Source organism: Giraffa tippelskirchi, chromosome 6 (assembly GCF_054371585.1).
Source record: "Giraffa tippelskirchi isolate mGirTip1 chromosome 6, T2T-mGirTip1v1.2.pri, whole genome shotgun sequence".
Classification (NCBI taxonomy): domain Eukaryota; kingdom Metazoa; phylum Chordata; class Mammalia; order Artiodactyla; family Giraffidae; genus Giraffa; species Giraffa tippelskirchi.
The window spans coordinates 137,885,618-137,911,223 of NC_137280.1; the positions used below are offsets into that span (position 1 = coordinate 137,885,618).

The window sequence follows — 25,606 nt, forward strand, 5'->3', positions numbered from 1 at the left end:
CTGAATCTAGGAAATTCCTTGGTCTTCTTATCACAGCAAATCTAAAGTCGTTTATCTCCATTTCCTTGGAGACTGTTTTAATCTATTTCTCTTTTTCACTTAGTGCATGCAGTCAGAGAGTGAAAGAAAACCAGGGTCTCTAGGGGTGGGGTGCCAGCTGCTCTTTGACTACTTCTTGTAGCAACTCTAGAGGCAATTAAATTCACCGCTTCCAAAAATGTCAAACACCAAACCCCAAATGCCTTATTTCCACAGGACTTTACCTCTTTCCTAAAATGCTTCCTAAGATCAATGTAAGTGTTAATTGTAATAATTAAATTGGTGCTTCTGTCAGCTGTAGTAGATTTCCTCTTCATGTCATCCTGATTCGGGGTAGTCCTGAGGGATGCAGAGAACCCGATGGTCAGGAACTGAAATGACCACACACCCCTGTTTCTATCTGCTATCCTAGCATAATTGTTGATAGTGCCTTTCTCTCTCAAAAGTGCCCTGGGTTGAATGATAAACTCTATTAAGAGCATGGGCTTGGGAGTGAGTTTGATCTGAATTCAAAGCCTAACTGGCTGTTAGTAGCTGAGTAAAGTTGGACAAGTTACATAAAGTCTAAGAACCTCCGTTAGCAGATCTGTTATTCCCCACCCCCTGCCCTCGTTTATAAAGTCGTTTGGAAGGACTGACTTTGCACAGTGCCAAGCACATGCTTAAAGTGTGACCTGAGTTATCTCTGATTCTAGAATTAGCATCCATGTACATCCCTCTTACCTGTGGAGTCCCCACAGAAAGACTCCATTGAGGGATATTTTGAACTGGAAAAACATAACCAGACAGACTAGCACTCAAAGCCCAGCTGCACTATTTCTAGTTCTGTGACCCTGGGCAGTTGAAATGAACTTTTTTAGCCTCACCTTACTCATCTGCAGTGGGGATAAACATCTCAGGGGAGTTTCAACTTTCAAGGAGAAAATGAGATAAAGGTATTGGAAAGCACTGTGCCCTGTGTACTAATAAAATGCGGCTTCTTATTGTTACATTTAGGGGAAGTGAGGCACAGAAAGAAGAACTGCCCAAGTGCACAACTAGGGCTCCCCAGTGAGAGAGGGAGCTGTCTGGCCATGTACACCCTCCACTCTGTCTTACAGTCTCTGAGATCTATATTCTCCCTCCTCTCAAGGTCATAATCATACCCTAAGCCATCAGCATCATTCCCAGTGCTGTATCAATCCTCCTCAGGCTCTCTCCTCCCTTACCACAGAGATTCAGAACCAGCAAAGGAATTGTCATGATGACATGCTGCTGGCCCTGGGGTTTCTGGATTAGAACCAAATTTCATGTTTGTGGAACAGACGTCAATTTGCTGGCTGTGTGACATTGAGCAAATTACTTCACCCTGCTGAGCTGCAATTTCCTCCTATGTAAAAAGAAAATGATACCCCTTGCAGGGTGAGCAGGGAACTAAAGTCATCCTGACTCCCAAACCTGTGCTTTTAACTTTGATCCTCTATGTCAAGTTCAGTGGCTGTCCAGCCGCATGGTCATTTGGGAGTCAGTTAAGACGAAAGAACCCACGTTTCAGGTGTGTGAGGTTGGCTTAAAAAACTGGAGATTTGAACGAAGGTATGAGATAGAATGCTTTTGTTTTCCATACCTATGAGCCTCTAGCAGAAACTGTAACCTGCAGGTCAAGTCCAGCCTGCTGCCTATTTTTGTAAATAGAGTTTTATTGGAGCACAGTCATGCCCATTTGTTTACGTACTACCTCTGGCTGCTTTCTGGCTGCTGTGGCAGAGATGAGTGGTTGCACAGAGACCATACAAACTGCAGAGGCTAAGATATTTACTATGTAAACCTTTACGAATAAATTTGTAATTCTACTAGAGAGTAAATACCACTTAAGTTTTAGTAATGATAATTACAGGAATACCTGATGCTATCACATGCTTGCTCTGTGCCAAGCAGTGTTCTGAGGGCTTTATATGTACTGTCTAATTGAATACTTGCAACAATCCCATGGCACACAGGCACTTTTGTTCCCATTTTATGAGTGAAGAAACTGAAACAGAAAGAAGTTAAGTTAACTTTTGCTCAAAGTGAGTGATACAATTGGAATTCTAATCTAGGTCAAGTATTACACTTCCTTAGAAACTGTCACACCCATTTTCTTTCCTGATAAACTTAGTCACTCATGATATGAGAGAATTTTAGATAGTTCACAGCACATTAAAAAACATCCTCTCCTATGGTTAAAATAAAAACACTTTCCCTTTTAAGTTCTCTATAACATTATGACTCTCCCTTTCCTAAGACTGAGTAGTCTCTTCACATATAGCATTACCTTGCTGAAATTGAACTGTGTTGCTTCGTTTCGTAGCATTTATTTTTACAGTCACCTTCTATTTGTGGTAAATGATCCTTGCTTCCCCTTTGTAGCAGTTTCCTTTCAAAATTAGTTTATTTAGGAATAAAAAACCAAGTCAACTCAATTATTAAAGAAACCAGGTTAATAAAGGTACAGATGGCGTGTAAATATGACAAAAATCATGACAATGGCACAGAAATGAATGGCAGAGCCCAGAGCATTGGCCCAGGACTCAGGCAGTTCAGCTCCCAGGCTCAGTCAGCAGCAATTTGTTACGTGGCCGTGGACACACCAGAGCCCTCTCTCCACCCCCAAGCTTCAGGTTCCTTATCTAACGAGAGAGGGAGTTGAATTAAATTATCTCTAATGTTGTATGGCATCTCAGTTTATTCTTCCCAGCCTGGAATTCACTGTTCCTTCACTTGAGCCAAGATTAAATTAGACTTGTTAGAGATCCATCCTTTCAAGTGCTGTAAACACAAAGGACTCGATGGCACTCCTTGCGTCTCTCCTTCTTAGACTAAGCCTATTAATCCCTCCCCCCGCCCCAGATTCCTGCAGAAAAGGGAGAGGAGACAAATGCATTTGGTATAAGGTTCAGTTTGTGCTTCCGGCCTAGAAATTAAACAGGTCCAGGTTGGTCAAGGGCCTTTACTAGGAGAAAGAGAGGCTTTGACATTTCCTCATTCATAGTTATTCCACCTGGACCCAGCAGATCTGGCCTGATGGGCTTTCTTTCCCACTGGAAGGCCCTGTGTCTGCTCACCCAGAGACAGCCATCGTCATAAGCTCACAATGGCTGGGGGGAAAGCAATAGGATTTCTATTAGAAACCACAGGATGCAGCACTTCAAATGGGCTTCATGTCTATATGAAAAATGTCCTGAGCAGCAGTGGCAATTCTGGAAAGATCCGCTCTTCTTTCCTTTAAGGAGACTGAGGGGTAGAGGGGCACCCAGGATAGGCCAGCGGCAGTAACCTATTCACAGCACACTGCTATATTTAATTCTTTAACCGCTCCCCCACCACCCCGCCACATCAATTCTGAGAGGTAAGAATGATCAACATTGTCATAATCATCATTTATCATTCATTTTATTACACTATTGTATAGATGAATAAATTAAGACTCAGAAAGGGTCCAGTCCCCTATAACTTCAATAGAGTCCTAACGGGTGTAGGTGTTGGGTTTCTCTGGTGATTCAGATGGTTAAGAATTCACCTGCAATGCGGGAGACCTGGGTTCGATTCCTAGGTTGGAAAGATCCCCTGGAAAAGGGCATGGCAACCCACTCCAGTGTTCTTGCCGGGAGAATCCCCATGGACAGAGGAGACTGGCAGGCTCTAGCCCATGAGAATCGCAGAGTCAGATACAAGTGAGAGACTAAGCACAGCACAGCACAAAACAGGTTATCACTCCCAATTTTATATGTAAGGAACTTGAGATTCAGGGTAAGTGACAGAGTCAGGTTTTGAACCCAGAACTGACTCTCTACAGGTCTTTTTCCTGTGCTTCCTCTCATGCAGGACTCAGGCAACATTGACTCGAGCCTTCTAGACCTTAGCAGGAGAGAGGGAGGGAGAGGGAGAAGCAGGCAGACTGGATGCCAGTGGAGATGATAGTAAGAGAGGTCGCAGCTTCATAAGGGCCCCAGGCCCTCCCAACAACAGTCACTTTTCATTCCTCGTGTTTGTAAAAAATTCCAACATAGTCAATACAATGCACATTTTCCCCCAGCTATTCATGTAGACTTGAAACCACCTGCCAGTCCTTCCCAACAGTAGCATATCAGGTATCTATGGCCAAAAGCCACATGGGTCCCTCCCACCACTGCCAGCAAGAAACTGGCATGGTTAAGAGCCATGCAGCCTGTCTTGATTAAAATTCTTTCCCACAAGCTCTTACTTAAGCCCCATTCACAGTCTATGAAGCCCAAGTTATCTGGGTGCTAGGACCTCAGTCTGCAGGGAGTCTCCATCTGTAGTGGGCACTATTCCACTACTCCATCGTGTCCCACCCAGAGCCCTCAGATCCACTTCACCATTTCTGCAGTCCCTCAGCCAGCTTCTGTGTGCTCTTCTGATGAATCACACCCGCTACTTTCTGCAGAGGCCTGCCCCAGGCTGTTGGATCTGCTCTGCCCTCGCTTTTGGAGAGCCGGAAGTACCTGAGAACCAATGACCAACGAGGGCGGGAGTCTGAAAACTCAGCTCTCTTGCCTCAAGTCAGGGCCAGACCTGAGGTGTCGCTTAACATTCCAGAGCTCCCCCAGGGATCAGGCTGGGACTGAGCATGAAATCACAGCTTTGCCTGGCCTCTTTCTGCTGCCCACACTCCCTCACCAGTTTCTCCTTGAAGCATTCCCTTAATAAATCACATGCAAGCACAGTATCATCTCAGGGTCTCCTTCTGGGAAACCTGCCCTAAAACACCACCTCTCATCTATCATATGCCTTCTTTTCCTCTGGGCCTATAGACTATATTCCCTGGAATAAACATCCCCTCCCCATGATCTTCATCAGTCTCCCTTGTGGAAGTTTATCTCATGAATATAAACACGGTAAACGAGAATGACACAGTTCAAAGTTATCTACTCTATCAGCAAATTTCCACACAATGATAAACTCAACCTGGTGGTATTTGTGTTCTTTTCCATCTTATATATAAAGCCTCTCAAATAAGGAAATTTCATTACATGTAATGGGAACCTTATCCATTCCTTTTACAGGAAAAAAAAGTGAGAAGTTTAGAGTTGGGGTTTTTGCCTTTTTAAAAATTTTTCTGGCCCATGCATTTATTAAGTGGTTCATCTATTCATTAGCCATCAATAAGTTATATAACCTTTATTTTTAAAAGTAAATGTTTTTGCTATACATATATCCTTTGTGAAAATATTAGAAAATACAGAAAAATATTTAATTCAAGTATATATATATATATATAGGCTAATATCAATCAGTCAGTCCTTTTTGGTAAGTTTTTACCCAACTGTTTTTTCTATACAGATATTCATGAATAATTGTGATAGACATTACTTACGTCTATCACCTGGTTCTCTTCTCCTTCTAGATACATTGGACAATTATACTTCCTTCCTCTCACCCCCACCCCCACCCTTGATATTCGGCATGGTCATATTGTTACGGAAAGAGGAGTCTAGCTGCTTGCCACTCAAAAACCAATAGAGGGAAGGTTGGTGGAAAGGGCAGTTTGCTTTGTTTTGGATACCGAAAGGGAGAGCGATTCCTGTCCAAAGGCCAACTCCCCTGCTCCACTGACAATCAGTGGATAAGATCTTTTATCAATTTACTTATTTATGTTACATAAATAAATAGCACAGTCAGCTCTGACAATCATCTTGCAATTAGTCATGCAGTGGCCTGATCAGTGTCATCTTGATTGCTTTAAGTATAGTCAGTCTTTAGTTCCAGGGTTGGTTTGTTCCCATTTCTTTGAGGCCAATTCTTGAAATTGTGGCAGCTTATGTCATGGCTACGGGCTGGTCATCATGCAGTTAACTTCTCCTACCTGGTGGGGGTTTCAGTGTTTATAAGACAGCTCACAGGATATGGCTCAGAGTGTTATCTATAGCCTTTGAGAAGGAGGTAAAGGTCCTTGGCTTTGCTTACTTATCTAACCATTATTGTTTGGTCTCATCTGACTATTTTCCTGTTTCTGCATTTTCTCACTTCTCTGATTAAACTTATTCTTTGGCTAAAGTTTTTCCACAGACAAAAGGTAGGCTGAGGACATGGAGGGCAAGGACCATAAGGTCCTGCTTGGTTTCATTATGACTTGGTTTGGTCAATGAAATGTGAGCAGTGTATTTAAGAACTTATTTGCTATGCTCCAGGCTTCCCAGGTGGTGCTAGTGGTAAAGAACCCGCCTGCCAATGCAGGAGACATGAAACATATGTTCGATCCCTGGGTCAGGAAGAGACCCTGGAGGAGGTCATGGCAACCCACTCCAGTATTCTTGCCTGGAGAATCCCCATGGACAGAGGAGCCTGGTGGGCTACAGTCCATGGAGTTGCAAAGAATTGGACATGACTGAAGCAACTTAGCACACAAGCACCTGCTAATCTCCATGCCCTCTTTCGTCACTAAGGTAAACCCTGAAGCTCCAAGTTGAGATGGTGACTCTCCCATCGTTTTGGGTACCTGAAAGATTATGATAGCTGAGCTGCCTGCCAACCCCAAATGGGCATGTACCATATGCAAAATATAAACTTGTTTTTAGCCATTAGAACTCAGTAGATACAATAGTTTGCTAGTGGTACTGTAACGAAGTACCACAAACTGCATGGCTTAACACCTGAACTTAGTGTCTGACAATTCTAAAGATTAGAGGTTCAAGTTCAAGATGTTAATGTGGCTTGATCCTATCTGAGCGTTGTGCAGGAGAATCTGTTCCGTGCTCTCTGCTAGATTCTGGCAGTTTACTACCTATCTTGGACATTTCTTGGCTTGTAGAAGCATTACCCTGATTTCTGCCTTCATTTTTGATTTTTTTTTTTTGATGTGGACATTTTTAAAGTCTTTATTGAATTTGTTACAATATCGCTTCTGTTTTATTTTTTGGCTGTGAGGAATGTAGGATCTTAGCTCCCTGACCGGGGATTGAGCCTGTACTCCCTGCTTTGGAAGCAAAGTCTTAACCACTGGACCACCAGGGAAGTTCCCTCTGCCTTCATCTTCACCTGGCATCCTGGAAATATGCATATCTGTGTCTAGATTTCTTCTCTTTAATAAGGATACCAGTCATATTTGATTAGGGCCCACCATAATGACCTCATCTTAATTATGTAATGGCCCTACTTTCTAATAAGGTTACATTCTGACTCATTTGAAAAGACCCTGATACTGGGAAAGATTGAGGGCAGGAGGAGAAAGGGACAACAGAGGATGAGATGGCTGGATGACATCACCGACTCAATGGACGTGAGTTTGGGTAAACTCCTGGAGTTAGTGATGGGCAGGGAGGCCTGGCGTGCTGCGGTTCATGGGGTCACAAAGAGTCGAACATGACTGAGCGACTGAACTGAGGTGAGCTGAGTACTGGGGAGTTAGGACTTTAATATGTGATTTTTAGGGAGACACAATACAACCTATAACAGTGGATGTTTGTTACAGCAGCTTATCTTAGCCTAAACTGACCAATATAGCACTCATCCTTCTCATGCTGTCTGTTTGTTTGTCTTGCCATACATTGACATGAATCCACCATGGGTGTACATGTTTTCCCCTTCCAGAACCCCCCTTCCACCTCTCTCCCCATCCCATCCTTCCGGGTCATCCCAGTGCACCAGCCCCGAGCACCCTGTCTCATGCATTGAACCTGGACTGGCGATTCATTTCACATATGATAATTTACATGCTTCCATGCCATTCTCCCGTATCATCCCGCCCTTGCCCTCTCCCATAGAGTCCATAATACTGTTCTATTTATCTGTGTCTCTTTTGATGTCTCGCATACAAGGTTATCTTTACCAGTTGACTAAATACCATATATATGTGTTAGTATACTGTATTGGTGTTTTTCTTTCTGGCTTACTTCACTCTGTAGAATAGGCTCCAGTTTCATCCACCTCATTAGAACTGATTCTAATGTATTCTTTTTAATGGCTGAGTAATATTCCATGGTGTATATGTACCACAGCTTCCTTATCCATTTGTCTGCTGATAGGCATCTAGGCTGCTTCCATGTCCTGGCTATTATAAACAGTGCTGTGATGAACATTGGGGTACACGTGTCTCTTTCAATTCTGGTTTCCTCAGTGTGTATGCCCAGCAGTGGGATTGCTGGGTCATATGGCAGTTCTATTTCCAGTTTTTTGAGGAATCTCCACACTGTTCTCCATAGTGGCTGTACTGGTTTGCATTCCCACCAACAGTGTAAGAGGATTCTCTTTTCTCCACACCCTCTCCAGCATTTATTGCTTGTAGTCTTTTGGATAGCGGCCATTCTGATGGGCGGGCGTGAGATGGTACCTCATTGTGGTTTTGATTTGCATTTCTCTGATAATGAGTGCTTATCATCTTTTCATGTGTTTGTTAGCCATCTGTATGTCTTCTTTAGAGAAGTGTCTATTTAGTTCTTTGGCCCACTTTTTGATTGGGTCATTTATTTTTCTGGAATTGAGCTGCAGGAGTTGCTTGTATATTTTTGAGATTAATTCTTTGTCCATTGCTTCGTTTGCTATTATTTTCTCCCATTCCGAAGGCTGTCTTTTCACCTTGCTTATAGTTTCCTTTGTTGTGCAAAAGCTTTTAAGTTTAATTAGGTCCCATTTGTTTATTTTGCTTTTATTTCCAATATTCTGGGAGGTGGGTCACAAAGGAGGCAAGAATATACAATGGAGAAAAGACAATCTCTTTAACAAGTGGTGCTGGGAAAACTGATCAACTTGTAAAAGAATGAAACTAGAACACTTTCTAACACCATACACAAAAATAAACTCAAAATGGATTAAAGATCTAAACGTAAGACCAGAAACTATAAAACTCCTAGAGGAAAACATAGGCAAAACACTCTCCGTCATGCTGTTTTTTAACTTCCTATTTTCACTTTATGTGGTTAAATAACTTTTCCCTGGTCATGTAACCAGTAAGAGGCAGAACTGGAATTCTAATCCAGTTTTTTTTGATTCAGTAGAGTGTATTTACAACTAGTTTCCAGAGGTTGATCCATGACAGTTCAAGTGCATTGTAACTCAGCACAGTACCCACCACTCCCCATTATATTCCAGAAATTGAGGGTGAAAAGTGAAAGTCACTCAGTCATGTCCAGCTCTTTGCAACCCTGTGGACTGTATAGTCCATAGAATTCTCCCGGCAAGAATACTGGAGTGCATAGCCTTTCTCTTCTCCAGGGGATCTTCCCAACCCAGGGATCAAACCCAGGTCTCCCACATTGAAGGCTGATTCTTTACCAGCTGAGCCCAGAAATCCAGGGTAAGTACTGCTTATCTTTGGGCTTGGCCTGTCGTGTTTCCTACACGAATCAATTTACTATTTATGTTACCTGTTGTCTCCCTGTGGGCACTGCCTTTACAACCTTGCACTATGCTATAGTCCCTCTGTAATAAAGATTAAAATGGTAACATATGACCTTCTAGGTCACCAAAAACCCTCAAGTCATTAAGACACTCTGAGCCACTCTCACTGTAAGCTCCCCTTGTCCGTGACTCTCTCCTCCCTTGAGCACAGATGAAGGAACTAGGTCCCCATTATCCATCTTGTACCTGTTTTCTGCCAAGCAAATTTCCTCTCAAAGGAATGAGCCAGTAATAAAAATATTGTATCGATTAAAGCAAATGGGTTGTCAAGTAATGGCAGCTCCTTCTGTGTACAGCCTTTGTAAAAGAATCTCCCCATTACAAGGGACTCAATCAAATGGCAACTTTCATTCCTGATGTTTGCATCTCCTAGGGCAGAGAAAAGAAGAAATCCCGCTTTGTAAAGCTTATACCCAGGCAGAGAATCACAGAAGCTCTTCAATCTCTTATTGCTTTTTCCCTCTCGCCATTCCTATTGAGCATGATGTCTTTTTTATCCGACACCAAGGGGCTTTGTGTGTGTGCTACTCCTCATTAATTTGATCACAGAGGGCAGATCTAAGATGTGATTCAAGTAAATGAAAGGTTCTCCAGAAACTATCCAGGTATAGGCATTCTTTTCTAAGCTCTCATCCGTGCCTCTGAATTCATTAGCTCGGAGCGCACAGCACTTCCAAAGAGGCACGTAGACTGCATATATACACCCCGGAGAGCCCGACTCTGCAGACTGGCATCAAGTCACCTTCTCTCAACCCCAGTCAACAAGACACACATCATGTTTACTCCAATTTTCTCATTAATTTTGCTGGCTGCCTGACAGCCTCTGCCTCTCCGGGTTAGATTTCTGGAATTAGACTGATCTTAATGCTGCTGGAGCATGGCAGGCCCAACCCCCTCCTTCCAGGCAAAAAAAATCCCCATCCCCATTTTGCAGATGAAGGCAACTGAAGCTCTGCCAAGGAAAGACGTCTCTGAATTGGTGAATGCTGGGGAGACTTCCCTTAGTGTCCAGGTCAAGTGATTTGCCTAACCAGAAAGAAACCTTCACCAAAATCTCTCTCAGGCTGCCTGCCACTATACTGCAGTGTACAGCATTGGTCCAGGATTTAGATGAGGTGTTTTAAAATGCAGCACTTACCCAGAAGGATTGCTATAATAAGCCATTAATGCTTTAGTGCAAATGAGTTTGATCAAATTGACTTTAGCCACCTGGCAGGGTCAGGAGGGACATGGCAAGATAAATTCTAGTGAGTAAAAAGGATTCAAAAAAGGCAGCAAAGGCAGGAGTAAGAAGGAGCCCAGCACCCCAGGAACATCAAGTGGACATTAGGTACCATGTGGGGGAGTGAAATGGAGTGGCCAGAGAACTCGGGGAGGCGGTGCAGACAACTCTTAAGCACTTAACAGTCTTGGGTAGGGGAGGACTTGAGATGATGTCAAACAATCTGTGACCTTGAACAAGCTCCTTAAAAATCTCTGACCCCATTGCAGCTATCAGAAGCAGATAACAGTGGTTTATCCCCCCGAAGGCAAAAGGATGAATTAGAAGATCCCTTTCTCCAGGGGAGTTCTGTGGGTCAGACTGAAGTCTGGTCAGTGAAGATGTCCTCTGCTTTAACCCTTCCAAGCCTTATCATCATCTTTAGAGCCAGGTAGAAACTTGGTCTCAAGTCTGAGCTCCGCCACTGCACAATTCACTGGACAACCTTTGTTGTTCTGTTGTTCAGTCGCTCAGTCATGATGGACTGCAGCATGCCAGGCTTCCTTATCCATCACCATCTCCCAGAGCTTGCTCAAACTTATGTCCATTGAGTCAATGATGCCATCCAACCATCTCATCCTCTGTTATCCCCTTCTGTCTTTCCCAGCATCAGGGTCTTTTCCAATGAGTCAGCTCTTTGCATCAGGTGGCCAAAGTATTGGAGCTTCAGCATCAGTCCTTCCAACCTTAGGTGAGTCTAAATCTCTCTGGACTTTTAAGTTTCTCATCTACAAACCATAAAACCTACCTCACTAAATTGTCAGGAGGTTTCAATAGGGCAATGTAGGTAAATCACTTAGTAATAATGTTAGGCACAAAATACCCTCAGTAATAATAAACTAGCTTCCACATGTCACCACCACCACCACCACCACCACCACCACCACCATCATTACCATCACGCCCATCAGTGATTATCTGCCTCCTGGTGGGCAGAGTCCAGCAACATCCTGGTGAAGGGAGTGGGCTCTGGAGTCAAACCATCTTGGTCTCAAATCTGGGCTCTAATGAGGATCAGATATCTGATCTTGGGCAAGTTATTTATTCTCAGCTTCAGTTCCCTCATCTGTAAATGGGAATAATTAAAGTACCTACCCAAAGGTGAGGCTTAAATAAGATGACCTATGCAACTTGGTGAGGATTTCAACGAATGGGAAGTGGGGACCCCAAAAGTCCCTTTCTTATCCTCTGCTTTTCTCTACAGTTCTCTTTTTTTGGGACAGATGTGATTGAGTAGGGAAAACGAAATCCAGTTCTGTGGGTGATCAGAGTAGATGCAAAAAACCTTGCTTTTCAACCAAGAGACAAAGAAGACCCCCGTGAGCCACCTCAAGGAGCCAAATCTGGTTTCATCCAGCTTTTGTGGTAGCATTCCACCCTTTAGGCTGCAGTACAGAAAATTAGTTCCCCTGAAGCTGTCCCCTTCAGAGTGGAACTGTAGAAGATAAAGAGCAGCCAAAGAAGTCTGAACAATGGAGTTCTTTGTCATTAATCTTTTCATTAGCACTTCAGAGAGGAGTGATAATAAGAATTCACTGTCCGCTGAGCCCCTGCCTTCTAAATTTGTGTCTCCCTCCTGGAACCTTACCGTCTGTCCCTCTCTTTTATTATTCTTTCCTTTTTCTCATTTTCTATCTTCCTATTCCCTTCTGACTCAGAACTAGGCACACCCCCTTTCATCTTTTTCTCTCATAACTAACATAATATACGGTTATGTAGTCAAGTGTTTATTTCTTCATCAGTGAGACATTTGTGTGTACATGCTCAGTTGCCCAGTCATGTCCAACTCTTTGCAACCCCATGGGCTGTTGCCTCCCAGGCTCCTCATTCCATGGGATCTCCCTAACAAGAATACTTGAGTGGGTTGCCATGCCCTCCTCCAGAGGATCTTCCCAACCCAGGGATCGAGCCCGTGTCTCCTCCATTGGCAGGTGTATTCTTTACCACTGAGTCACTGGGGAAGCCTGTTCTCAAGGAGATGGTCTAACAAACCACGGACAGTGCTTCCAAACAACTGCAATTGTTTCAGCAAGTGCTTTTTCAGAAGAATTCATGAGGCACGAAGTGCCAAATTGTGGCTGAGTGGGGCAGAGAAAGCTATTTTACAGAAGCAGATCCTGGGCCTGAGGCATGAAAATTAACTCTAGGCTTTCAAACAGTATAATCATTCAGCCAAGTGCAGTTCTTTGTCTTCATTCAAACAGTTGTGACTTAAACGTGCATTTGTCTGCCACACTGGAACCATATTCTTAAACTAACCAACTGAGTTGTTTCGGACGTTTGGATAGCCCTCAGCTTTTCCCTCTATATGTCAGTGACCAGGATGAAAAGGACCTTCCTCTCTTCTGGGACTCCTTAATCCCAGGGAGCGTATAAGGTGAGGTGAGTGGGGAATTGACTGGGAAAGTAGGATGAGGGTCCTGTGCTTACAGTCTCTAAGGTTTATTCCTGTGATTAAGGTAAGGTTTTCAAAATAACCCAGTGCCTTCCCCACCCCTCCACACTCCCCACCCCTGCCCCCACCATCCCTCTCCCTGGCCAGAGTCAGCACGTAAGAGAAGCATGGACTTGAAAGGCAGACCTCTCCCTACCCAATCATTGATTCGTCCTCACTCTCTCCAGATCAATGGTTGGAGCAGTTTCTGAGTGACAGCTTACAGAGACAGCATGTTACATTTAAGCCTTTTGGGTTTTGAAGCCTTTCAAGTTTGTCAAAACAATGCCACCCCCTGCTGTGTCTCTGGCATAATAATAGGCCTGCACAGGCCAAATCTTGACTCAACTTCCATGCGATCATTTGAACATATGGGGATAAAAGGAGAGAGAGAGAGAAGGGAGGAGTTCTTTCTTCTTTCCTTTCTTTCTTTCTTTCTTTTTTTTTAATTCTTAACAAATGCAGGGATCTTTTTGGCCCAGTTTTCCCTGTGATTCAATGCCATGCACCAGTAAATCTGGATCTAAGAAGAGCCCAGTTTATCTTGGAGTATTAAGGGCTTAGTGAAGCAAAGGAAATTCACTCCCAGCGTTTAGAGGAAGTTGAAGAATACCCAGTTACCTCTTTCAGGGTACGGACAGGAAATGCTTTATTCATTGGTGTCCAACTCTTTTGTGACGCTATGGACTGTAGCCTGCCAGGCTCCTCTGTCCATGGGATTCTTCAGGCAAGAATACTAGAGTGGGTTGCCATTTCTTTCTCCAGAGGTGTGGTAGATGCACAAAAATATCTGTTGAAGGAATGAATGTTTTTACCAACACCATCTCTACCATCCCCCACCCTCATGCCATATGGACTTTATTCTCAATAATCCACTCCTGGTGGTGTTGTCATTCATGCCAGCACCTTGGATTTTGAGGGAGCTACTTGGAATGGTCCATCTTCATCTCATATTTGAGTAGTTTTTGATCTGCAGCTGAAACTGTTTGTCAGCCCTATATTTGTACAGAGGGACTACTAGAGCCAAGCTTCTAGTTAGTGACAAGATGCAAAGGTGAGAGATATATGGGAGAGGCCCTTGAAGAGATGACAGTTTGGTAGAGGAGACAAGGATATGGACATCTAAAGTCAAGAGAATGAGCCTGAGCAGAGATGAGTAAAGATGGAAACAGAAAAGGACAAATCCTCAAGGCAACATCATCAAAGGGTTTAGAGAAATGAGAGATGTCTAGTTTGTGGGGTTGGAGGTTAACAGTGTGAACCAGTGAAAGAACTATAAAAGGAGTGTCTTTGGAGTTGTATATGTGGGTTGCCTGGAAACAAGCTAGTTAGGACCAGGATCCCTCTCCCTTCACACTACCACACTACATCCAAACTCAGCTCCCCACAGGACTGATGATTTCCTTCATCTGGTAAGGAGAATTCTAACCATCATCCCTTCAGACACAAGTCAGGTCACATGAGTAACAGGCTTGGGCTTTCCAGTGGCTCCTGATCACACTTGGAATAAAACCCAAAGTCCTCATCATAGCCCATGTGGCCTCTGCTGTCTGCTGCCCCTTCATCGTGTCTGTTTCCTGTACTCCCCCATCCTGGGGTTATCTCCAGTGCTTGGGCTTTAAAAGCTCTCTCCCCAGGGTCTTAGCCCTTGCTGTTTGCTCTGATGAGAAAGCTGTTCCTTCTCCTCTTCTCATTTCTGACTTGTGCCGAGTTTTCAACTTAAATGTTCTTTCCTCAAGGAGGCTTTCTTGACTCTATGGTAGGCAGAATAACATCTGCTCCCCCACCCCCAACAAAATGTCCACATTCTGATCCCTGGAACCTGTCAATCTGTCACCTCACATGGCAAAAGGGACTTTGCAGGTGTGATTAAGAATTTTTTTTTTTTTTTGGCCATGCTGCACAGCTCATGGGGTCTTAGTTTCCCAAACAACAATTGAACCTATGTCCACAGGAATGAAAGGGTTGAGTCCTAACCACTGAATTGCCAGCAAATTCCCTGATTGAGGATCTTGAGATGGGGAGATTATTCTGGATTATTTTCTTGGGCCCAGTATCATCATAGGGGTCTTTTTATGAGAGGGAGGTGGGAAGACCAGAGTCAGAGAGGAGATGTGACAACAGACACAGAGGTTGGCATGACTCCAGGAAAATCATGAACCAAAGAATATGGGTAACCTCTGGAAGCTGGAAACATTCTCCCCAACACCTCCAGAAGGAAAGCAGTCCCCAGACACCTTGACCCTTAATGCAGTGAGACTGATTCTGAACTTCATTCACATCTATAACTGAAAGAGAATACACTTATGTTGTTTTCAGCCACTAAGTTTGTGTTGATTTGTTACACCTGCAGTAGGAAACCTGTACAACCACTTATTCTAAAATATTCCCTTCCCTCTCAATAGTTTGCAACTTAGGCCTCTGTTAGTGTCCTTCCATGCGTTTATCACAACTTGAAATTACTTTGATTGTTTGCTTAGTTTTGGTCCCTTTGGCTGCTAGACTGGTCTCAAGATGACAGTGCTCACAGCACATTCTAGGAGCTCGGCAGATATTTATTGAAAGACTAAATTGGTTATTGAATAATTGGCCTCATTATCCAGCCCAGGTGCCTTCATCCGAGCACATTGAGGTTGAAAGTGTCCCTATTTAATGGTGGAACTTAGGCCTGAACTCAGCCAGGTGCAAGTATTTCTCTGAAGCCTAAGGAATAATCGGAGCTTTTAAGGAAATTCGGCAGCCAGCCCGGTGACAAAACAGGCAATGAGCCCAGTGTAAATTCATCTTCTGTTTCCTACATCCCTGCTGCTCTCAGCATCACCTGGGAACTTGTTAGAAATGCAGACCATCAGGCCTCGCCTCAGACCTACTGAATTAGAATCTGCATTTTAGCAAGATGCCCAGGAAATCCACGTGCACACGAAAGATTCGGCAAAGCGGCACTGCATAATTGGCTGGACGTGGCGCTCTTCTGAAGTATGTGCTGTGGGTATGTTTGCCACAGGCAGGTGCAACAGCATTAGCCACCTCATCGCCGTGGCCGGAGCGAGCCCCTGACCCCATAGCTCTGGGCTTCCTCATTCCATCACCTGCTCTGTATACTGAATTCTCCAACTCTGCTGATGATACTCTTAGTCCCATCTCTCCACCCCCAGCCACCTGTCAAGTCTGTGGAGACAGGCAAACAGATAGAGGTTTTAACCTACAAGTCTATTAAGAACCAGGGCTTATCAGTCTAAGAAGTCCCTTCCCACCGTTGGTGATGATGATGGGCTCTGACTTTGTTGAATCCCACCCTGCCTTATTCTTCCAGAGAGTGGAAGAAGCTAGAAACTATGAAGGGCCTCTAGGCAGCTGGGTCTGTGTTTGGAGACAATAAAAATATCAGTAATTACCAAGAGTTGGGGGAAGGAATCAATAGATGGAAAGCAGCTGATTCTTAGGGCAGGGAAACTATCCTGTTTAATATCGTAATAGTGGATGCATGTCATTTTACATTTGTCAAAACCCATAGAATATACAATACCAAGAGTGAACCCTAATGTAAACTATGGACTACTATATAGTCAATAGCCATGTATCAATATTAACTCATCAAATGTACCACACCAATGCAAGATGCTAATAATAGAAGACACTCTATTATTGGGAAGGGACAAAGATAATGGGATAATTTTCACTTCATTTTTCTATAAACCTAAAACTACTTTAAAAGATTAAGTCTATTAAAAGTAATAATAAAAAAGAGAGAAAATGCAGACTGCTTGGGTTTAAATCTGGGTTAGGCTCTTATAAACTAGGAGATCTTAGGCAGGCTGTTTAATCTCTCAGCTTCAGTTTACTCAGCTGTATTATGAGAAGGAAATGGCAACCCACTCCAGTATTCTTGCCTGGGAAATCCCATGGACAGAGGAGCCTGGAGGGCCGCAGTTCATGGGGTTGCCAAGAGTTGGACATGATTTAGCAGCTAAATGAATATTACTCACCTCATAGGGCTGTTGTGAAAGACAAGTTAATGCAGGAAGTGGCTAGTGTCATTCCTGGCATCATGGAGTAAGCACACAATAAGTGTTAGGCTTGGAGATTGGGCAGTAGAAGTGTTGTTTTCTGTAAATACTCAAGAAGCCTTGGAAATTTTCTATGCTGGAAAGCTGCTGTTCAGAATTCCCCTTCAACAGTCTTCAAATGGCAACTTTCTACAGAATGGATTGTCATACAGAGATGTTAGAGGCAGGAAGATAAGTTAGGACATTATTCCAAGAGGACATGGCAGTAGAGATAGAAGAGAGGTAATGATGTAGGAGGTGTTGATCTATGGCAGACATGGAGAGGGATCTTGGGAGAGGTCTTGTACAAAGACTGGACTTTTGAGGGTAGAGGCAGTCAGTATTGAAATCTTCAGCTGGTGAAAGAATTGGCTGGATTCCCGAGATTGTTTATCCCTCATCCTCTTTGGCTGAAGGCAGTCCTCATGTCTGACTGCCATCAGAGAATCTTACATGATCTCCTTGCTCCAAAGCAGAAAGTGGATTTTTTAAGCAGAAATTTACCTGCCAGTTGCACTGCAGCCTTGACATGTTAAGTGGTACCTGCCCTTCTGTGTCAGACTTTCCCCAGAAATATGAAAGGGATGAGCTTCCCTAATGGGCATTCAGCATTCAACCAAGTGAGGGCACTGCTAGGGGTAGGGAAATGTGGTGTCTTCAGAGACAATGGCAACACCAGCAGCAAGCATATTTTGAGCAATTTTCTCAGGGCCCTCCCACCCAGTGTCCCGTGCTCAGCCAAGCACGGTCTTCAGGAGGAAGGCTGAGTGATGGATGGGTGCTTCCTCCCTGCCTCCTGAGTAACTTGAGCAAATTACAGCTGGCAAATAGAACTACCTTGCAATCAGCATGACCAAGCTTCAGGGAGCACAAATGTTGGCCTTTTCAATTTGAAAATAGATGAAAAAAAATTGGCATCAGACTCTCATGGGAGGAAGAACTGTAAAGGTCATGGGTACACATCTCACTGTCCCATGATTGAACCCCCTCTGTGACTTAGTGGCCATGGACTTCCCTGGCTATGACTAAAGTGTACTTCCAATGATAGGCGTCTGGCCACTGAATCAGGGCTACTGAGGATTGGCTCACTGGAGGATTTAGAGCTGATCTGCTCATTTAGCTGAAGAATTCAAAGCCCTTATGAGAAATTTTGCTTGCTCTAAAGTCACCCAGTGAGCTGGAGGCTGACCTTCTGGGTCTTGTAGAATGCAGTCCCAAGCAAGTTCACTAGGCCTGACATGGTATCTACAAGGTGGGTTGTGAGGTCAAAACTGAACCTCAGCCCTGAGTCAAGCCATTTTTTAAACTCCAGTTTTATTGACTAAAAAATTGAAGCAATAATAGTACCTAACTTACTGGGTTGTTCTAAGGATTAAATGAGAAAATGGATACTAGTACTTGGCACTGTGCCTGGCATATAGCAAGTAAACAACACTATAATAGCTGCTAAATATAATTAATACTGATTCTTCTTATGTTTATCTACAATCCAAGATGAATGTTAGAAAGTCATATTTACCATCCTCGCTCTTTACTGCCCATCATGTGGTTCTGTTTGAATCCTAGGGTCTCAGAGTCAAGATGGCTGTGAACTTCCAAAAAGACACGCTTACAGGAAACAACTCAGGATGGTCAGCAGCCCCCCTCCCCCATACCAGTCTTTTCAGGCCTGCAAACACACACGCACACACACAGAGGCTTTCCTGTTGACTCAGATGGTAAAGAATCTGCCTGCAAGGCAGGAGACCTGGGTTTGATCTCTGGGTTGGGAAGATCCCCTAGAAAAGGGAATGGCAACCCACTCCAGTATTCTTGCCTGGGAAATCCCATGGACAGAGGATCCTGGTGGACAATAGTCCACAGGATCACAAAGAGTCAGACATGGCTGAGTGACTAATATTTTCACTTTCACACACACACACCCTGCCCCCTAACCACTGGTCTCTGTGACTGTGCACAATGCAGTCTTTGATATCTCCTCTGAGATTTCCATAATAATAGCAGCTATCAGCACCTTGGACAGCGACTAAGTGATTCCACATCTCCAGATATCAGGGAGGTGTCAATCCCTTGACACAATACCAAGGCGGCTAAGATATTTGAAAAGAAGGAGTGCTGAGGGTTTTTTCCCTTGAGATAAAATTCTTGGGGAAATTGTATAGATAAGGGAATAAAACAAGCAAACAAAGAATAAAACCTCCCAGTTGTACAGCTTTCATTCTCTCACAGAAAGCCCACTGCTTATTAAAAGTTTGAGATGGAAAAATAAAGTTGGTAGCCATTCCAAAGAAAGTGATTGAAACAAAGTAGGCACATTTCACTGGACTGGTTGATTTACCAGCTCCCTCTCTGCAACACTGTTACAATTACAGCTATTCTTGTGGATGCAGTTCATTATGGACCCATTATTCCCAGGAAGCAGAGAAGAGCAAAAATCAAAGATTTATCATCTGGCTGTGGTGCTGTAGAACACAGCAGGCTGCCTGCTGGGCACATCCTGGGTGGCAATTAGAAACCAGAGATCAGGGACAAATATACATTCCACTGAGCCCGACTGTCCCCTCGGATGAGACGATGCTATTTGCAACAAGGAAAGAAGGCTGTTGGTCTTCTGGGCAATTTACAGTCAGCTGGCCAACAGAAGAAGAGCTGCTTCCTGGAGAGAGAGGGAGATGCCGGAGGACAGAGGACCATGACCGGTGTGGAGCTCCCGCTCTTTGCCAGTGCTGTGCTCGACATCTCACATGTGTGGAGAGGTCCTGTAAAACCTAATTTACAGAGGACAACCCTGAGACAGAGAGAGGTTCTTCAGGACTCTTTCAGTGACAAAAATCCAATTGTGACCAGCTTAAGAGTCACTAAAAGGTCTAGGAGTAAGTTGGTCTTCAAGTTCAGCTAGATAGAGGGGTTTCAAGTTGTCACTGTCCATCTCTTGCCTTGATTTTTCCTTTCCCTCTGTGTTGCCATCACTCCCAGACAGGCTTTTCCTCTTGATTGTAAGATGGAGGGAAGGCTATGAACTCCTGCCTTCACCCTTCTAGTCTAGCAACGTCAACAGAGAAAGAACTTCTCTTCTTTAACAGTTCCAGTAAAAGTCCTAGAACTGATGGCCACTGGCCTATCCATGGGTCACATGCCCATCTACAAAACAAGCCCTGTGATCACTGTAGGTCAAGTCTCTGACTTGAAGTTCATGTTCTTGACTATGTGCAAAAATCTATAGGAACCTCCATTCTTGTTAGGAGATGAAGAAAAGGTTTTTGAAGAAGATGGCATTTGGAGAGTTTATCAGTCAGAAACTTGGAGTTGTAAATGACACAGGTTCTACTCATGCTGGCTTAAACTGAAATATAGGAATTTTTTTTGTCTTGTAATTAAAAAAAGAAAGAAACTGGGAGAGATGAAACTATAGACACAGGCCATTCCAGGAAACTGGGTTGGCACGGCTCACTCTCTGTCTCAGTCCTTCTCTCTTCTGTGGGAGCTATGTGAGCACTTGAGGCCGACCTTCTAGCTTAGCCACTCTGCTGGAAAAAGAGCATTATTGTTTCAGGAATTCCAACCAAAATCCCAGATCTGAATCTTATCATGTGCCCATCCTAGTGGCCAGAGATACACTGATGGACTGTCTTGGAGTCAGAGGAGCAGGTGGATTAACTTCACCAAAAGCATATAGCATATAATGGCATTAGCTGTGTGTGCTTAGTTGTGTCCAGTTCTTTGTGACCCCATGTGACTGTAGCCTGCCAGGCTCCTCTGTCCATGGGATTTTCCAGGCAAGAATACTGGAGTGAGTTGCCATTTCCTTCTCAAGGAGATCTTCCTGACCCAGGGATCGAAACCATGTCCCTTGCATCTCCTGCACTGGCAGGTGGATTCTTTACCGCTGGCACCACCTGGGAAGCCCAGCATAGACTAGAGGAGGGTATTAATCACTATAAAAGCAGGTTGCTAGTACCAATAGAAGGGGTAGAAGATTAGACTGATAAGACAAATCTATGGCTGCACTAGGTATCTATTGTTTTCAAGAAACCACCCAAAAAGTGTAACTTAAAATGATTATTTGTTTAGCACAGGATTCTGTGGTTGACAGTTTGGACTCAGGCATCTGTGAACAGACATGGGGTCCACTAGGGGCTGACTGGTCTAGGGCCGTTGGCTGAGCTATCATCTCTGTTTCACAAGATTTCTCAGGCTCCCCCAGGCTATCCCACGCTCATTCACACAGAGGCAGAAGATTTCCAAGAGAAACAGAAAGAGTACAAGCACTTTTCAGGCTTTTGCTTGCATCACATTCACTAATATCCCATTGGCCAATACCAATCACATGATTGAACCCAGAATCAGAACGGGAGGGCATATGGAGCCAAAGAGGGGAAGGATTTATGATCTTTCTTGCAATCTACCACCATGGCCATTTCAAGCAGCATCAGAATAGTCTCTGCCACATAATAGACACACTCTCGTCTAATGAATGACACGGTTAGGATGAGAGAAGAGCATAGGCTTTCAGGCAGAGGAAACAGCATCAGCAGAGGCCCAGAGGTAGTAAATAGGGGTTCATTTGTGCTGAGCATGTATTGTGGGGTTGAGACTTGGAGCAGAGGAAGCAGTGGGACTTCAGGGCCATATTAGAGTAAGCTGCCTTAGGCGCTGAGTTTATGGGTTAGACTTAATTCTGTATTCTGGGGACAGTTGTTGAAGGTGTTCAAGCAGTGACATGAGTCATTCAGCAAGTCCCAAGCAGAGTAGCTGTAGATGGGGAACTCCTCTGGAGGACAAAATCCTGGGGTAGGGGGAGGGACAGTGACATCCTTGAAGGCACAGAGACAGAGCAGCTGCAGAGTCTACTGTGCTCCAGTGGGCACCACAGCTGAGTTTTGAGCTCATTTTGCCTTGGCATATCCCAGACCCTGAGCTTCCTCCAGCCTCCCTCAGGCTGTGAGGACTTGGAGATGCTCAATATCCTGAGTGCCAGACAAATACTGCTTGTTTCCCGTATCGGCTTGTGTGCGGCCACCCCTAGCACCTGGGACCAGCTGGCTGTTGGTCCTTCCACCCCAGATGTTTCTTAGTGTGTCTCACTCCTAGGGAGTGAGATTTTGGCTGTAAGCTTCTACCTACTGCTCTGTTCTAAAGTCCAAACTTTCCCTAACAGATAACCTGTCCTGGGCTTTGCCAGCCCCTCCCACGTGATGCCACCAAATACCAAAGACCCAAGACCTGATGAGGCATGTCATTTCTGTACAGAACCTCCCCAAGCCTTGTCACAAGCACAGCAGACTTTGAAAATGGCTGTGGTGGATTTTTACTCTCTCCTGATTTGCTTAACATGCCTCTCAATAGCAGTGCTTTGCAGTGTGGACTTTTTTGTTTGTGTATTTTAGCAAATGAGACACATGCTGGCCTATGGCAAACAAAAACAAACCCACAGGCCACATGGTTTACTTTTGAGAAATAATAAGCTTCATGTCCGTATACCCAATGATCTCCCACCACGATCCTCTGAATGGCACTGCAGGTTAACCACGCAGTGGGCTACACCAACAGACCCCAGCTCATGGAGGCTGGACATGGCTCCTGAAGCCTCCAGGGGCATGATTTGGAAACTGCAGGTGTCTGAACTGCTGCTGTGACTTATTCAGACCCACTTCCCACCTGAGGGTGTCCTCTGGGATGGAAGGCAAGAATCATAGCATATAGTGCAGGGCCTCATTCTAAGCACTGTATATATTTTAACTCATCCAAGTACCCTTGGAAGAGAGGCTTGTGCATCTGCTAAAATTCACACAGCTTTGATGATAATGCTTTCTTCATAATTAGATGCTCAAACTTATACAAAACTGAAGCTAAAATAAATAAGTGAATTTTTAAACTTCTAATAAGAGTTTAAGCAAATGGAAAATTCAAGTAACTCATTGGAAAGAGCAGGAGAAAGCTCAAGCATGACTTTTGCGCTAGACCTTCAAGACCCCACCCACCTGCTTCCCCTCTCTACCACAGAAGTATATATTCCCTACTTTGAGGTCGCCCTTGCAGGTGACCCACATTTATTCCTGTACCATCACTTCTAAGGTAATGCTCATAACTTCATGTTTCTCTCCCAGTAGGCATGCGCTTATCTGCACATAACACAGTGCCTGGCACACAGCAGATACTCAACACCTGGTTGAAAACTAAGACTTAGAAGTGTCCCTGGGTTCTAGCCAGAACTTATAAATTCAAATAACTATAAGTAACTCATTGCCTGGTTTGTGCATCTATTTTCTCATAAAGCAAGTCTGAGACAGCAGGGACTACTGATTAATTTCAAGTGGTAGTAAACTCGGAGAAGTTATATCTATGGACTCCTGAGCTCAGACGCCAAAGACTGGGAAAGCACGTGTGCTGGGCTGCATGTGGGAGCCAGCCTGCCTGGCACTCCTGCCCATTGCTGGCGCTGTGTCTGGAAGCGAAGACGCTCCCCCAGTGCTCATGCTGTGCGTCTGTGGCTGCCACGCGGGGCAGGGAGGTGTGACTGACTTAGCCATGGCACGTCCCTGAATCTCTGCATCATGCCAAGGCTGCCAAGCGACAGCTGGCATCTTTGGCTGCCACAGTGGACCAGGCAGCGTGTGTTGCTCCAGGCACCCAGCTGGCTTTGTTGGGGAAAGACTGGTGAGATTTGCCTTCCTTCTGCTGGGTGTATTGGCTGGCAACACTCAGCAGGTGGGTGGGGGGTCATCAATGACACTGGGCTTAAAGATGATCGTTTTCCGCACATGGAAGCTGGAAGTTGGCATGAGCGAGGCAATCATCTGGATTCCTGACATCCCCATCTGAGGTCTTCTGCTGCCCGGTGCCTTCTGGGTCACCTACAAACAACCAGTTTCAAGTCCCAGTTCCTTCTTGTGCTGCATGGGACAAAGTATCTGATTTCTCTGAGCCATGGCTTCCTCACAGGAAGAAAGGAGAGGAAGGGGTGAGAGAAATAAGAATAGACACCTGACAAGGTTGTTGTAAGATTCCAAGATGAACTACGTCACCTCTATACTCTAGCTAAACACCTGAACTCCTGGGTACTGATTCACTTTGCAGTCACTAGTCCTGATAATCCATCTAAAAATCCCCTCAATCCTTCCCCATCAGTCAATCCTGTTCTATTTTCTATGTATTAATAGCACTTACCACAGTCTGTTTAATTAAGTTCTTATTTAATGATTTGCTTATAAAATGTGTATTTTAAATGTTTGTTTAGAACAATAATTAAGTTAGTTCAGTGTTAAGCTGTGTGGTCTAAGCTGCCTAGAACCTAAGTCACACGAGGGCACAAGCTTTGGGCACAGTCTTGGTCACTGCTATTTTCCTAGCACTTTAGGCAATGCCTGGTATATAGTAGGCATTTTAAAAACAAAAGTCCAATAAATGAATGTTGAATGAATGAGTCACAACTCATTTTATAAGCTCTAAAATTCTCCTTAGACGTTATGAATTATTATTACTATTAAGGTCAGACCAAGGGCTGCAAATGAAACAGATATCCATGAATTCAGGTATTCAAGAAACAGGCAAGAAGAGCTCAAGAAGATTCCTGGGGTACAATGCCAAACGAACTCCAACTGGAGTGCACAGAGATTGCTCTTGCCAGACTTATCATCACCATCATCATGGTTACCATTTATTGCATGCTTACTGTCTACTTGGCACTGCATTAAGTGGAGGAAAAGCTATTATGGCAAGAAAAAAATATTTACTTGCTCTTTATATCATCTATGCATTTGTACACACTTACACATGTATTTGAAATTGAGTTCCTCCAGAAGTAGACCCTGAGACAAAGATCAGGATGTGCATAGCTTATTTGGAGAAAATCTCAGGAAGTGATGATGAGGGAGTGGATTAAGAAAGACGGGGAAGGGAAAGAAGTCAATACCAGGGTTAATTCTGGGTGGATGATGCTGTGGACAATTGGAGCTCAAATCTTTGGAGTCCTCAGGAAGACAGTGCAGAACATGCCTCAGAGTTGCCCCATCTAAGGGATGAAGAATCTGAAGGCTGTATCCACCAACTCCTGTACATCACACAACAGAGCCAATTCCCTGGCCTTTCTGTCCTGCTCGTGGACAAACCAAACCGAGCAAGGTCTTTGGACAAAAAATCTCAAGTGTATTTGTGAAGAACCAGAAGACGTGGCAGTTTGAGGACAGTGAGTGCCAAGGGGCTCTAGGTGGCTCAGTGACACTGTCTGTCACACCATCTAAGGGGGTGGTCCTTGAGAACTTAAGTCTCTCTTGCTGCTGTTCCTAGTGTACCTGAAGATAATGTTAAGTGATGGCATAGGATACAAGACTAAAGGGGACAGGCTAAAGCTAACTTCCTCTGAGGATGAAAAGAACAATGAAGAAGGTTTCAGAGGGAGAATGGGGCTTGGGGGCAGATAGAAAGTGATGACCAGATGTTAGTAAAATGTAT

The 25,606-nt window shown here is 44.2% G+C and overlaps 1 long non-coding RNA gene across 1 annotated transcript in view; it reads left to right on the forward strand.

The window, feature by feature from the left end:
- LOC145508736 (uncharacterized) overlaps nucleotides 1-25,606 on the forward strand; it is a 114,614-nt gene that overhangs the window by 12,350 nt on the left and 76,658 nt on the right. Inside the window, exon 2 of the long non-coding RNA XR_014055579.1 lies at nucleotides 11,283-11,366. This is a non-coding gene — a long non-coding RNA (uncharacterized LOC145508736). The remainder of the gene's footprint in view (nucleotides 1-11,282; nucleotides 11,367-25,606) is intronic.